Source organism: Triticum aestivum, chromosome 5A (assembly GCF_018294505.1).
Source record: "Triticum aestivum cultivar Chinese Spring chromosome 5A, IWGSC CS RefSeq v2.1, whole genome shotgun sequence".
NCBI classification, from domain to species: Eukaryota; Viridiplantae; Streptophyta; class Magnoliopsida; order Poales; family Poaceae; genus Triticum; species Triticum aestivum.
The window spans coordinates 567,893,540-567,910,370 of record NC_057806.1 but is presented as its reverse complement, the minus strand read 5'-3'; the positions used below and the strand labels follow the sequence as shown (position 1 = coordinate 567,910,370).

The following is a 16,831-nucleotide window of genomic DNA, read 5'->3' as shown; positions in this document are numbered from 1 at the left end:
CACCTGCTCCAAGAAACAATGTGAGATTGTAGGATGGGCCATCTATTAATGAAGTAGTAGTATTTTGTAAATTGCTACTATACATGTTGGCTATTAGGTTGGCTATAGATGATGTGGCAACTTCATATAGCTGATTGTTGGCTATACTATTAGACTGGCCACAGTGGGAGTAACATCACTAGTAACATCACATTTTTCAAGATAATTTTGCTTATGTGGCACATATTTAATGATGACAGAGGTGATGGTGGTAACTTAGCTAGTTACTGTAACATCACACATACCAAGACAATATGAGTCTATAGGCTAATAAATGAACCATAACATGACAACACACATATGTTACTACCCATTGTGGAGGTAGTAACATAGCCTAGTAAAATGTGATGTTACTATTCTAAGTTACTCCCCATTGTGACTAGTCTTAACCATGCTCTTAGGGAGGCGGAACCCGGCATTGCATGCAATTACTATGCATTATTGCATCGCTAGAAAACCATGCTTGATTTCTGCCTTGGTACGAGCGTTTTTGTCGGGCGGCCTAGTAAACCCGGAGGGAGGTAGTAAGTGAGTTGTATCCTTATAGATATGTACATGATGTACCCCACCATGTAATTCCGAGGAAGTTGAGTGATTTCTGCTTCTCCTTTTCATTCAACTTCTTTCAATGTGTTGTACAAATTAATATACCTCTCAAGTCATTTTATAAATGTTATATTGATTGTCTTTTAGTTTTACTAGGTTTTACCCATCCCACGTACACAACCCACGTTCCTATCGCCAGACGTAGTCACTGTAAAACTCTCTCACGAACAAACGCAGAAGCAACACCTCATTACCTGGCCCCACACCTAGCGAGGTCCACCCACCACGACTCATCTAACTGCAGCTGACATGCAAAACAACGAACGGTTGACTAGGTGCCAGCGTAAAAATTATCGAATGGTGAAAAAAATCAAGTGGTCCACGAGCGCTAGCGTGTGCAATGCCTCTAGAATGGGGGGTTGCATAGGGTCATTTATATGTTCGATTAGGCGCATAGTCTCAAAAGATAGTTGGTCAATTTGTGGTAGGGGCAGAAGTGGGAAGATTTTTGGATACCTCCTTTTGTTGAAGTAAAGCTTCTGTGTGTACTAAGAGCTAAGTTGCAACTCACATATATTTTTGTAGGAGTTCACAACTGGTTGCTTGATTAAGTTGAAGTAGAACTAGCCATTATAGGAAGTAAAGCTATGAGCGCCTTTCTTCTTTTATTAACGGCCAATTGTTTTATTACTTTGTGCAAGAAATCGAATTTCATAGCGGTTTTATATTATTGAATGCAGACTTCCAGTTTAACTTTTTAGCAGGCTTTTGTTTTATGTCAATCTAGCATGGTTGTATCTTGTTCACTTCATTACGAGTTTCTGACTATCTACTTGTTCATGTTTAGATGGATGAGCTGCTGTCAGGGGTGGCTGAAACCATCAAGAACTTTGCCATGATCTACCTTGTAGGCATCACCAAGGTTCCTGACTTCAACCCCATGTACGAGTTGTACGACCTGTCAATGGTGATGTTCCTCTTCTGCAACAAGCACATCATGATTGATCTTGGTACAGGAAACAACAACAAGATCAACTAGGCAAGGAAACACAAGCAAGAGTTTGTTGACATCGTGGAGGTTGTCTATAGAGGAGCTCGTAAGGGCCGTGGTATGTTGATTGCTCCCAAGGATTACCCACCAAATACACATACGGAGGTATCTGTGCATGTCTCTTCATGTGCAGTATTTCAGTGTGTGGCCTTCTCCGTCATGTGAAATGCCAGTACTTGCACTCTGACCCTTGATGTAATGTCTGTCAACTTTTCGAGTCTCGCATAACTTTTTATCTGTATTTTGAATATTGACACGTCATAAACCTACAACACTTTGAAACAGAACCTGCTGTCTACTGGTATGGCTAATAAAACAGATGTTTGGTTTGAACTTTGTGTGTGAATTTCATAACTGAGCGCTCGATTTATCATGTTGGTAGAATGTTACTGCTCTTCTTTTACCTAGCTACTAGATGACCCATTGCACCGATGGTGCAAAGGGCGAGGGCAAGCAAAGCATTCGTAGCATGCACGTTAGAATATTTCGATATCGATCGAGTCATAAGGAAATAGATATTTAGGTCAGGAGTTGATAGGTACCCAAAGAGGGTCTCCCTGATTTCATTAAAACCAGAAGCCAAAAAGCTCCACTAGTACAATTTGAGTAACATCCTAGACCTCCATAGTCATTTCATGAACTTCCACCACGACGCACAGCGGCAACCACATGTCTAGGATGACTATTGGTCTTGGTTCCATCGACAAGTTCTTCTTCCCATTCCCCTCTCCATGTACTCATACCAAAGTGAAGGGAGAAAGTACCTAGAGGAGGCCGACAAGGGCACCTTGGGCTCCATCTTTAAGGCGGCCCTTGTTGCAGCTTGGCGGTGGAGCAGCTCCCACTACAGCTCGAAGGCACTGCGGCTCCATCTGCATCTCACTACTAGAAAAGGGTGCTACCCCGACGGCCAGAACAATGCCGACATCCACCATTGGCCTATTTGGAGCTATGCCGACAGCCAAGTCCTGGCCATCGGCGTAACCAAGCCGTCGGGCTACCACAATCTAAACCGACGGCACCCGTCGGCACAGAACGGCCGTGGGCCTAGCTACGTGCACGCCGACAGCGGCCATCGGCATACTCGTGGGCTCGGTGACGCTGCCCGCGACGGGCGGCTAACGCCATCAGAGCTATGCCGATGGTCAAGACGGGCGGCCGTCAGCATAGGTCCACATGACACATCACCGATCCGCGGCGCACCATCCAGCACGTATGCCGACGGCTGCCGACGGCATATCCGCCACGTCAGCGATCCGCGGCATGCCGCCGCCTAAACCTGGCCGTCTCTATGCCGACGGCATAGTTAGATTTCTTTTTCATATATATTTTTTATGTATTATGTCATACAGTGTGGTGAAATGTCTAAAGAGGCGGCATGCGGCTCCGGGGTGTGCCCTCCTCACGGACGGCGCCACCGCCGGCACCTGGAGGGGAGAAACGGACGCGTCGGGTCTACACGAAGGGGATGTAGCTGTGGGGCCCGGATGTTGCTCCCAGGTGTCCCTCTGGGCTGACGTGACACAAGCGGGTGGAGAGGTCTACTGGTCAAAGCCCGTCCGTGGGAAGTCAAAGGGCTAGATCTTGTGGTCAACCGCTCCAGGGTTAGGCGGGACGGGGGCCCTGGGGGGTAGCAATGCCACCGGAGCATCGCACCGGCCCCTCATACATGCGGGGTGGTGTTGTGGCGTGTCCAAAAAGGCGGCACGCATCTCCGGGGCATGGCCCCCCTCACGGAAGGCGGCGCCGCCGGCATGTGGAGGGGGAAAAGGACGCGTCGGTTCTACACGGAGGGGATGCAGCTGTGGGCTTGGCCCGGATGTTGCACCCAGGTGTCCCTATGGGCTGACCTGACACAACCGGGTGGAGAGGTCCACTAGTCAAAGCCCGTCCGTGGGAAGTCAAAGGGCTAGATCTCGTGGTCAACCTTTCCAGGGTTAGGCGGGACGGGGCTCTGGGGTAGCAATTGTTGGAAATATGCCCTAGAGGCAATAATAAATTGGTTATTATTATATTTCCTTGTTCATGATAATCGTTTATTATCCATGCTAGAATTGTATTGATAGGAAACTCAGATACATGTGTGGATACATAGACAACACCATGTCCCTAGTAAGCCTCTAGTTGACTAGCTCGTTGATCAATAGATGGTTACAGTTTCCTGACCATGGACATTGGATGTCGTTGATAACGGGATCACATCATTAGGAGAATGATGTGATGGACAAGACCCAATCCTAAGCCTAGCACAAAGATCGTGTAGTTCGTATGCTAAAGCTTTTCTAATGTCAAGTATCATTTCCTTAGACCATGAGATTGTGCAACACCCAGATACCGTAGGAATACTTTGGGTGTGCCAAACGTCACAACGTAACTGTGTGGCTATAAAGGTACACTACAGGTATCTTCGAAAGTGTCTGTTGGGTTGGCACAAATCGATACTGGGATTTGTCACTTCGTGTAAACAGAGAGGTATCTCTGGGCCCACTCGGTAGGACATCATCATAATGTGCACAATGTGATCAAGGAGTTGATCACGGGATGATGTGTTACGGAACGAGTAAAGAGACTTGCTGGTAACGAGATTGAACAAGGTATCAGGATACCGATGATCGAATCTCGGGCAAGTATCGTACCGCTAGACAAGGGAATTGTATACGGGATTGATTAAGTCCTTGACATCGTGGTTCATCTGATGAGATCATCGTGGAACATGTGGGAGCCAACATGGGTATCCAGATCCTGCTGTTGGTTATTGACCAGAGAGTTATCTCGATCATGTCTGCATGGTTCCCGAACCCGTAGGGTCTACACACTTAAGGTTCGATGACGCTAGGGTTATAGGGAATAGATATACGTGGTTACCGAATGTTTTTCGGAGTCCCGAATGAGATCCTGGATGTCACGAGGAGTTCCGAAATGGTCCGGAGATAAAGATTTATATATGGGAAGTCCTGTTTTGGACACCGGAAAAGTTTTGGGGTTTATCGGTAACGTACCGGGACCACCGGGAGGGTCCCGGGGGTCCACCAAGTGGGGCCACAAGCCCCGGAGGGCTGCATGGGCCAAGTGTGGGAGGGGACCAGCCCCAGGTGGGCTGGTGCCCCCCCCACAAGGGCCCAAGGCGCCTAAGGGGAGGAGGGGGGGCAAACCCTAAGGGCAGATGGGCCTTAGGGCCCATGCCTGGTGTGCCTCCCTCTCCCCTCCACCTGGCCGCCACCCAGATGGGATCTGGGGGCTGCCGCCACCCCTAGGGAGGGAACCCTAGGTAGGGGCGCAGCCCCTCCCTCCCCCTATATATACTTGAGGTTTGGGCTGCCCAAGACACACGAGTTCCTCTCCTTCTTGGTGCAGCCCTACCCCTCTCCCTCCTCGTCTCTTGCGGTGCTTGGCGAAGCCCTGCTGGAGTACCACGCTCCTCCACCACCACCACGCTGTTGTGCTGCTGCTGGATGGAGTCTTCCTCAACCTCTCCTTCTCTCCTTGCTGGATCAAGGCATGGGAGATGTCACCGGGCTGTACGTGTGTTGAACGCGGAGGTGCCGTCCGTTCGGCACTAGGATCTCCGGTGATTTGGATCACGACGAGTACGACTCCTTCAACCCCGTTCTCTTGAACGCTTCCGCTTAGAGATCTACAAGGGTATGTCGATGCACTCTCCTTCCCCTCGTTGCTGGTCTCTCCATAGATAGATCTTGGTGACACGTAGGAAAATTTTGAATTTCTGCTACGTTCCCCAATAGTGGCATCATGACCTAGGTCTATGCGTAGTTTCTATGCACGAGTAGAACACATAGTAGTTGTGGGCATTGATTTTGTTTAATATGCTTACCGTTACTAGTCCAATCTTGATTCGGCGGCATCGTGGGATGAAGCAGACCGGACTGACCTTACACGTACTCTTACGTGAGACTGGTTCCACCGACTGACATGCACTAGTTGCATAAGGTGGCTAGCGGGTGTCTGTCTCTCCTACTTTAGTCGGATCAGATTCGATGAAAAGGGTTCTTATGAAGGGTAAATAGCAATTGGCATATCACGTTGTGGTTTTTGCGTAGGTAAGAAACGTTCTTGCTAGAAACCCATAGCAGCCACGTAAAACATGCAAACAACAATTAGAGGACGTCTAACTTGTTTTTGCAGGGTATGCTATGTGATGTGATATGGCCAAGAAGAATGTGATGAATGATATGTGATGTATGAGATTGATCATGTTCTTGTAATAGGAATCACGACTTGCATGTCGATGAGTATGACAACCGGCAGGAGCCATAGGAGTTGTCTTTATTTATTGTATGACCTGCGTGTCACTGAACAACGCCATATAATTACTTTACTTTATTGCTAACCGGTAGACATAGTAGTAGAAGTAATAAGTTGGCGAGACAACTTCATGGAGACACGATGATGGAGATCATGGTGTCATGCCGGTGACAAGATGATCATGGAGCCCCAAGATGGAGATCAAAGGAGCTATATGATATTGGCCATATCATGTCACTATTTTTTGATTGCATGTGATGTTTATCATGTTTTTGCATCTTATTTGCTTAGAACGACGGTAGCTTAAATAAGATGATCCCTCACTAAAATTTCAAGAGAAGTGTTCTCCCTAACTATGCACCATTGCGAAAGTTTGTCGTTTCGAAGCACCACGTGATGATCGGGTGTGATAGATTCTTACGTTCGAATACAATGGGTGTTGACGAGCCTAGCATGTACAGACATGGCCTCGGAACACATGCGAAACACTTAGGTTAACTTGACGAGCCTAGCATGTACAGACATGGCCTCGGAACACGGAGGACCGAAAGGTCGAACATGAGTCGTATAGAAGATGCGATCAACATGAGATATTCACCGATGATGACTAGTCCGTCTCACGTGATGATCGGACACGGCCTAGTTGATTCGGATCATGTATCACTTAGATGACTAGAGGGATGTCTATCTGAGTGGGAGTTCATAAGATGAACTTAATTATCCTGAACATAGTCAAAAGGTCTTCGCAAATTATGTCGTAGCTCGCGCTTCAGTTCTACTATTTAGATATGTTCCTAGAGAAAAATTAGTTGAAAGTTGATAGTAGCATTTATGCAGATAGTAGAAGGCTTATGTCCTTAATGCACCGCTGAGTGTGCTGAACCTCGAACATCGTCTGTGGATGTTGCGAACATCTGACATACACGTTTTGATGACTACATGATAGTTCAGTGTGTAATGCTAAATGGTTTAGAATTGAGGCACCAAAGACGTTTTTGAAACATCGCAGAACATATGAGATGTTCCAAGGACTGAAATTGGGATTTCAGGCTCGCGCCCACGTCAAGAGGTATAAGACCTCCGACCATTTTTCTTAGCCTGCAAACTAAGGGAGAAAAGCTCAATTGTTGAGCTTGTGCTCAGATTGTCTGAGTACAACAATCATTTGAATCAAGTGGGAGTTGATCTTCCAGATGAGATAGTGATGTTTCTCCGAAGTCATTACCACCAAGCTGCTAGAGCTTCGTGATGAACTATAATATATCAGGGACATATATGATGATCCTTGAGATATTCGCGATGTTTGACACCACAAAAGTAGAAATCAAGAAGGAGCATCAATTGTTGATGGTTGGTGAAACCACTAGTTTCAAGAAGGGCAAGGGCAAGAAGGGATACTTCATGAAACGGCAAATCAGCTGCTGCTCTAGTGAAGAAACCCAAGGTTGAACCCAAACCCGAGACTAAGTGCTTCTATAATACGGGGAATAGCCACTGAAGCAGAATTACCCTAGATACTTGGTAGATGAGAAGGCTGGCAAGGTCGATAGAAGTATATTGGATATACATTGTGTTAATGTGTACTTTAATAGTACTCCTAGTAGCACCATGGTATTAGATACCGGTTCGGTTGCTAAGTGTTAGTAAACTCGAAATAAAAGGTTGCGGAGTAAACGGAGACTAGCTAAAGGTGAGCTGGCGATATGTGTTGGAAGTTTTTCCCAAGCTTGATGTGATCAAGCATCCCACGCTCCCTCTACCATCGAGATTGGTGTTTGCGTTGAGCATAGACGTGATTGGATTATGTCTATCGCAATACGGTTATTCATTTAAGGAGAATAATGGTTACTCTGTTTATTTGAATAATACCTTCAATGGTATTGCACCTAAAATGAATGGTTTATTGAATCTCGATCGTAGTGATACACATTTTCATGCCAAAGGTATAAGATAGTAATGATAGTACCACACAAATGTGGCCCTGCAATTTGAGTCATATCGGTATAAAACGCATGAAGAAGCTCCATGTTGATGGATCTTTGGGCTCACTCGTTTTGAAAAGTTTGAGACATGCGAACCATGTCTATTGGTGTATATGCATGAAGAAACTCCATGCAAATGGACCGTTTGGACTCACTTGATTTTGAATCACTTGAGACATGCAAATCATACCACATGGGCAAGATGACTGAAAGCCTCGTTTTTAGTAAAATGGAACTAGAAAGCAACTTGTTGGAAGTAATACATTTTGATGTGTGCAGTCCAATGAGTGCTGAAGCGTGTAGTGGATATCGTTATGTTCTTACTTCACAGATGATTTGAGTAGATGTTGAGTATATTTACTTGATGAATCACGAGTCTGAATTATTGAAAGGTTCAAGTAATTTCAGGGTGAAGGTGAGAGATCATCGTGACAAGAGGATAAAATATCTATGATATGATCATAGAGATGAATATCTGAATTACGAGTTTGGCACAGAATTAAGACATTGTGGAAATTGTTTCACATCCTGGAACACCGTAGTGAGATGGTGTGTCCGAACATCATAACTGCACCCTATTGGATATGATGCCTACCATGATGTCTCTTATCGAATTACCACGATAGTTTATGGGTTAGGCATTATAGACAACCACATTCACTTTAAATAGGGCACCACATAATTCCGATGAGATGACACCGTATGAACTATGGTTTAGAGAAACCTAAGTTGTCATTTCTTAAAAGTTTGGGGCTGCGAGGCTTATGTGAAAAAGTTTCAGGCTGATAAGCTAGAACCCAAAGCGGATAAATGCATCTTCATAGGACACCCAAAACAGTTGGGTATACCTCCTGTCTCAGATCTGAAAGCAATAAGGGATTGTTTCTAGAATCGGGTCCTTTCTCGAGGAAAAGTTTCTCTCGAAAGAATTGAGTGGGAGGATGGTGGAGACTTGATGAGGTTATTAAACCGTCTCTTCAACTAGTGTGTGGCAGGGCACAGGGAGTTGTTCCTGTGGCACCTACACCAATTGAAGTGGAAGCTTATGATAGTGATCATGAAACTTCAGATCAAGTCACTACCAAACCTCGTGGGATGACAAGGATGCGTACTACTTCAGAGTGGTACATCATCCTGTCTTGGAAGTCATGTTGCTAGACAACAATGAACCAACGAGCTATGGAGAAGCGATGGTGGGCCTGGATTCCAAAATGGCTCGAGGCCATATAATCCGAGAGAGGATCCATATATGAAAACAAAGTGTAGACTTTGGAAGAACTACTTGATGGTCATAAGGCTGTTATGTACATATGGATCTTTAAAAGGAAGACGGACAATGATGGTATGTATCACCATTAAGAAAGCTCGACTTGTCGTTAAGATTTTTTCTGACAAGTTCAAGGAGTTAACTACGGTGAGACTTTCTCACTCGTAGCGATGCTAAGAGTCTGTTGGAATTATATTAGCGATTACTGCATTATTTATGAAATCTTGCAGACATGATGCCAAAACATTGTTTCCTCGATGATTTTCTTGAGGAAAGGTTGTATGTGATACAACCGGAAGGTTTTGTCACTCCTGAAAGATGCTAACAAGTATGCAAAGCTCCAGCGATCCTTCTAAGGACTGGAGTAAGCATCTCGGAGTTGGAATGTATGCTTTGATGAGATGATCAAAGTTTTTGGGTGTATACAAAGTTTATGAGAAACTTGTATTTCCAAAGAAGTGAGTGGGAGCACTATAGAATTTCTGATGAGTATATGTTGTTGACATATTGTTGATCAGAAATGACGTAGAATTTCTGGAAAGCATATAGGGTTATTTGGAAAGTGTTTTTCAATGGAAAGCCTGGATTAAGCTACTTGAACATTGAGCATCAAGATCTATATGGATAGATCAAAACGCTTAATGGTACTTTCAAATGAGCACATACCTTGACATGATCTTGAAGGTGTTCAAAATGGATCAGTCAAAGAAGGAGTTCTTGCTTGAGTTGTAAGGTATGAAGTTAAGACTTAAAGCTCAACCACGGCAGAAGAAAGAGGAAGGACGAAGGTCGTCCCCTATGCTTTTGTCATAGGCTCCATACGGTATGCCATCCTGAGTACCACACCTGATGTGTGCCTTGCCACATATCTGGCAAGAGGGTACAAAGGTAATCTAGGAGTAGATCACCAGATAGCGGTCTAAATTATCCTTAGAGGAATAAGGATATGTTTCTCGGTTATGGAGGTGATAAAGAGTTCGACATAAAGAGTTACGTCGATGCAAGCTTAACACCTATCCAAATAGCTCTGAGTAGAGATACCGGATACGTATAATGGAGCAACAATTTATCATAGCTCCAAGTAGAACAGTTATTTGAAATGGCTCCAAATGTAGCGTAGTAGTTGCATCTACAAGATGACATAGAAATTTGCGAAGTACATACGGATCTGAATGTTGCAGACCCGTTGACTGAAACCTCTCTCACAAGCATAACATGATCAAACCCAGAACTCTTTGGGTGTTAGTCACATGGGGATGTGACCTTGAGTGTTAATCACATATCGATGTGAACTGGATTATTGACTCTAGTGCAAGTGGGAGACTGTTGGAAATATGCCCTAGAGGCAATAATAAATTGGTTATTATTATATTTCCTTGTTCATGATAATCGTTTATTATCCATGCTAGAATTGTATTGATAGGAAACTCAGATACATGTGTGGATACATAGACAACACCATGTCCCTAGTAAGCCTCTAGTTGACAAGCTCGTTGATCAATAGATGGTTACGGTTTCCTGACCATGGACATTGGATGTCGTTGATAACGGGATCACATCATTAGGAGAATGATGTGATGGACAAGACCCAATCCTAAGCCTAGCACAAAGATCGTGTAGTTCGTATGCTAAAGCTTTTCTAATGTCAAGTATGATTTCCTTAGACCATGAGATTGTGCAACTCCCAGATACCGTAGGAATACTTTGGGTGTGCCAAACGTCAAAACGTAACTGGGTGGCTATAAAGGTACACTACAGGTATCTCCGAAATTGTCTGTTGGGTTGGCATGAATCGAGACTGGGATTTGTCACTCCGTGTAAACGGAGAGGTATCTCTGGGCCCATTCGGTAGGACATCATGATAATGTGCACAATGTGATCAAGGAGTTGATCACGGGATGATGTCTTACGGAACGAGTAAAGAGACTTGCCGGTAACGAGATTGAACAAGGTATCGGGATACCGACGATCGAATCTCGGGCAAGTATCGTACCGCTAGACAAGGGAATTGTATACGGGATTGATTAAGTCCTTGACATCGTGGTTCATCCGATGAGATCATCGTGGAACATGTGGGAGCCAACATGGGTATCCAGATCCCGCTGTTGGTTATTGACCAGAGAGTTATCTCGGTCATGTCTGCATGGTTCCCGAACCCGTAGGGTCTACACACTTAAGGTTCGATGATGCTAGGGTTATAGGGAATAGATATACGTGGTTACCGAATGTTGTTCGGAGTCCCGGATGAGATCCGGACGTCACGAGGAGTTCCGGAATGGTCCGGAGGTAAAGATTTATATATGGGAAGTCCTGTTTTGGTCACCGGAAAAGTTTCGGGGTTTATCGGTAACGTACCGGGACCACCGGGAGGGTCCCGGGGGTCCACCAAGTGGGGCCACAAGCCCCGGATGGCTTCATGGGCCAAGTGTGGGAGGGAACCAGCCCCAGGTGGGCTGGTGCGCCCCCCCCCACAAGGGCCCAAGGCGCCTAAGGGGAGGAGGGGGGCAAACCCTAAGGGCAGATGGGCCTTAGGGCCCATGCCTAGTGTGCCTCCCTCTCCCCTCCACCTGGCCGCCACCCAGATGGGATCTGGGGGCTGCCTCCACCCCTAGGGAGGGAACCCTAGGTTGGGGCGCAGCCCCTCCCGTCCCCCTATATATACTTGAGGTTTGGGCTGCCCAAGACACACGAGTTCCTCTCCTTCTTGGCGCAGCCCTACCCCTCTCCCTCCTCGTCTCTTGCGGTGCTTGGCGAAGCCCTGCTGGAGTACCGCGCTCCTCCACCACCACCACGCCGTTGTGCTGCTGCTGGATGGAGTCTTCCTCAACCTCTCCCTCTCTCCTTGCTGGATCAAGGCATGGGAGACGTCACCGGGCTGTACGTGTGTTGAACGCGGAGGTGCCGTCCGTTCGGCACTAGGATCTCCGGTGATTTGGATCACGACGAGTACGACTCCTTCAACCCCGTTCTCTTGAACGCTTTCGCTTAGCGATCTACAAGGGTATGTAGATGCACTCTCCTTCCCCTCGTTGCTGGTCTCTCCATAGATAGATCTTGGTGACACGTAGGAAAATTTTGAATTTCTGCTACGTTCCCCAACAGCAATGCCATCGGAGCGTCGCACTGGCCCCTCATACATGTGGGGTGGTGTTGTGGCATGTCCGAAGAGGCCGCACACGTCTCGGGGGTACGTGCCCCCTCACGGACGGTGCCGCCGCCGGCACCTGGAAGGGGCAAACGGACGTGTCGAGTCTACACGGAGGGGTTTTGCAGTGGGTTTGCCCCGGACGTTGCTCACGGACGTCTGCGGTTATGGTGCGGCATGAATATTATTGAAGACTCGGAGCGCGATAAAATCATGAGTCGTGAAGGGATAGCTAGCCCCCAATGGCCCTGGACCACACCGGTTGCTAATAAAAAAATAAAAAATTTAAATTTAAATTTGTTGCTAATAAAAAATAAAAAACAATATTAAAATTAGTAGTAGATTTATTTTAAAAATTTAAATTTGTTGCTAATAAAAAATAAAAAATAAAAATAAAATTAGTTGTAGATTTATTTTAAAAATTTACATTGGTTGCTAATAAAAAAAATTAAAAAATAAAAATAAAATTTGCAGTAGATTTAATTTTAAAATTTAAATTTGTTGCTAATAAAAAATATAAAATAAAATTGAAATTAGTTGTAGATTTATTTTAAAAATTTACATTTGTTGGTAATAAAAAATAAAAATACATATATGCCTACGGCTAAGCCGTCGGCATAGTTGCCATATGGCATCGTCAGCTATGCCGACGGCTTAGCTGTCGGCATACTTCCCCTTATCCATCCGTCGGTCGCCCCCTCCACTCATTCCTCTCATCCTCCCCGACCCTGATCCTGCGCGCCCTCGAGCCCGACCCGCGCCGCCGCCACCGCTCCACCCTCTCTGGCCCTTCTCGCTCCGCCGCCGTGACCACCCCCCTCTCCGCCCCCTCACCCCACCACCACCCCGCCCCCCACCACCTCTCGTCGGTGCCGTCCCCACCCGTCGCCGACCCCGCGCCCTCCCTGTCAAGCTGCCCCGACCCCGTGCATGCCGGAGCTAGGAGGCCCCCCTCCGCTGACGCCCTGCTGCCCCCCGGCCGGCCCCCGGCCACCCTTCCCCGGCGGCTGCCCCCCGGCCTCCCTGCTGCCCACTGCACCGGCGCCCAAGACACCCCCGGTGAGCTTTTTTTCATTTTTTGCACTTTGTTACTGTTTTTTTGTGCATAGATGGATATGTCATGAATGGATAAGTGCATGTATAGATTGATGGTCAAGTTTGTGATAGATGGATCCATTGATGGATATTGTTCAAGTTTATGAATTTGGACACTTAGTTTAAAATATGGATAGATTATATTGGTCAAGTTTTTGAATATGTGTATGTATAGATTGATGGATATTGGTCAAGTTTTGCATTTTGTAGACACTTAGTTTAAAATATGGATGAATTGATGGATATTAGTAAGTTTTCTTTTTGGTCAAGTTAGTGTTAGATGGAAGCAATTCGAGGCACTTGGTTTCTAAAATACTTAATGAAGATTTTTTTACAACTTGACATGTTGTTTCATGTTGATTCATAATGTTTTGCCAATGGTTCATGTGAGGTGATGACCTAAATTTTTATCACTCGATGGAAGTAACAGGATTTGTGGTGTTCCATCTTCATGGAGTGATCGTCGACGTTGGAGGTGTTGGTCCACGATCATCCCTCCTTTGATCGACTACATCCTCTACATCGGAGGGTGAGCAATAATTCCATGACCTCGTCCACTTTTTTCCATGTCACTAGATTAAATTTTCACATCAAGTCGCATAACCTAGGTCTCCCGTCTAAAAGGGTTGCATCGATAAATATGCATTCAATTGCATATTTATCACCGCAGCTCTTTCGGATTGTCCAGCGCTTTCCACGGACAGCCCGAGGATGTGTAGATTGGGTACGTTGTTCATGGTCTACCCCATTCTGAGACAGGATTTCGGTGGCGCCTCCCTGTTGTTCTCCAGATGCACATTCTCTCGGCATTTTGCCGAGGCGTGTATTTGGAGAACAATGGGGAGGTGCTGCCGAAATTTTGTCTCGGAACGGGGTAGAGCATGGACAATGTACTCAATCTACACATTCTCGGGTGGTATTAGGATCCATCTTTACCTATTAGAGATGTAGGTGGATTAAATGTCGTTTCTCGTCAACCTTGTAAAAAATAAAATATTGATATGAGTAATTTAAATGAATCCTTAATTTTGTTGTGTGGCTTCCAATAAAGCAGAGATGGCAGATAATTAGTGGATGTATAGTGGGTTTTTCCTTCGGAATCAAGTAACAATAGAGTGGGTCGAGAAAACTGATGTGTTTTTGAAAGAGATATTCCGTAGTCCAATGAGGATTGTGCCAGAATGCCCGTGTGCCAAATGTAAGAGACGTATGCGCAGAGATAAGAGTGAGATGACTAAGCACCTTCCCACGCATGGATTTATGCCCAACTTTAATATGTCGATAAACTTTGCCCAGCGAGACCGTGGTAGAGAGGAGGTGATATGACAACGCGTCGCTAGTTATGAGGACGATGGGGTTAGAGACATGCTAGATGATGTTTTTGCTGCACAGCCGACACCTCCGTCACATTCAGCGAATGAACCGGAGGAGCCGGAGGAAACTGCAAAGGCCTTCCTGGATATCTTGGCCTCGTCAAAGAAACCTCTTTATGAGGGTGCCAAGCTATCTGTGCTGGATGCCATCTCGCAACTGATGGCACTCAAGGCTGAGTACGGTTGTAGCCGAGGTTGCTTCGAAGCATTTCTGGGAGTATAGGCTACCAGCATGCCTGAGGGCCATGAACTGCCGAAAACCATGTACGCAACGAAGAAAATCATGAAGGCGCTCTCCATGGATTATGAGAAAATACATGTTTGTCCAAATAATTTCCTTTTGTTTAGGCATGAGTATTTAGATGACAAGTACTATAGGAAGTGTGGTTCCTCTTGGTGTATTGAGGTGGTCGATGAGCATGGTCGGAAGCAGCACCTAAAAATCCCTGTGAAGGTTCTTTGGTATCTTGATTTTATAAAAAGACTGCAGCGCCTTTTCATCACCGAGGAGTCTGCCAAAATGATGAAGTGGCACAAGGAAGGGAAAAGGTACAATCCAAAAAAATTGTAAATCCATCAGAAGGTGAAGCATGGAAGTCACTCGATATAGAGTACCCGGAGGAAGCAGCCGAGGCTGGGTATGTCAGAATTGCTATAACAGGTGATGGGTTCAATCCATATGGTGTGTCATCTAATCCATACAGCTGTTGGCCCGTATTTGTTATTCGACTCAATCTCCCTCCCGGCGCCATAATGCAACGCAAGACCATGTTTCTGTCGCTTATAGTTCCGGGGCCTGAATATCTGGGGAAGAATTTGAGTGTGTTTATGCAGCCGTTGGTGGATGATTTGCACCATTCTTGGTACTTCCCGAGGTTGACATACGACCGGCATCTGTAGAAAAATTTCTTGATGAAAGTTTGGCTACAATATTGCATGCATGACTTTCCCGGCTATGCCCTGTTCTGCAGATGGTGTACAAGTGGGAAGATGCCTTTCCCAGTGTGCATGCAGGCCTTGATTTTCATTTGGCTGAAGAAGGGTGGCAAGTATATTGCCTTTGACCTGCATCGATAGTTCCTCCCTCCAGACCATCCTGGTAGGGAAGACAAGAAGAACTTCACAAAAGGTAAAGTTCTCCATGAAGTAAACGAGATTCCAATGTTTTCTGGTGCGGATGTGCTTGCTTAGCTGAAAGCTCTTAAGCCTGCCGATGAAGGGAAAGGCAAAGGCAAAGGCAAAGGCAAAGCCACAGGCGAAGACAAGGGCGAGGGCAAAGGAAAAGGTAAAGGGAAAAATGTTTTGAAGGATATGTGAGATGCACAACTGGACTCACATTACCCCTTTCATGCATCTTCCCTATTTTAAGGACCTCAAACTTCCATACAACATCGACGTGATGCACACCGAAAAGAATGTCGCGGAGTGCCTTTTTTGCATGATCCTCGACATTCCTGATAAGACAAAGGATAATGTTAATGCGAGAGTCGGTCAACAAAATATTTGTGATTGACCACGTCTACACATGCAGCCTCCCACGGGCAGTCGAAATCTTGGTTCAAGCTAGATGCTGACTTCGTACTTCAAAAGGATCATAAAATGAAGTCATTGAAGTGGCTGAAACGTGTCGTGAAGTTTACTGATGGTTATGCGTTGAATATAAGTAAGGGGGTAAATCTTTCAACGGGCAAAGTGACCGGGCTCAAGAGCCATGACTATCATGTATGGATTGAGTGAATTATTCTAGTGATGGTTCGGGGCTATGTTCCCGAGCGTGTCTGGCGTGTTCTTGCAGAGTTAAGCCATTTCTTCTGCACGCTTTGTGCTAAGGAAGTATGTCCTGAGAGGATAAAAGAAATGCATAAGAAGGCGCCAGAGTTGATATGCAAGCTAGAGAAGATCTTCCCGCCAGGCTTCTTTACTCCGATGACACATCTCATTTTGCACCTCGTGAACAAGGTATTGTTGGGGGGCCTGTGCAGAATCGTTGGCAGTACATCCCTGAGAGACAGAACAAGCATCTGAGATAGAAATGTGGAAACAAAGCTAAGATTGAAGCTTCCATAGCTG

General features: G+C 45.8%; 1 pseudogene; it reads left to right on the top strand.

The window, feature by feature from the left end:
- Positions 1–1,432: 1,432 nt before the first annotated feature.
- Positions 1,433–1,801, top strand: LOC123101565 (thioredoxin-like protein YLS8; annotated as a pseudogene).
- Positions 1,802–16,831: the final 15,030 nt, after the last annotated feature.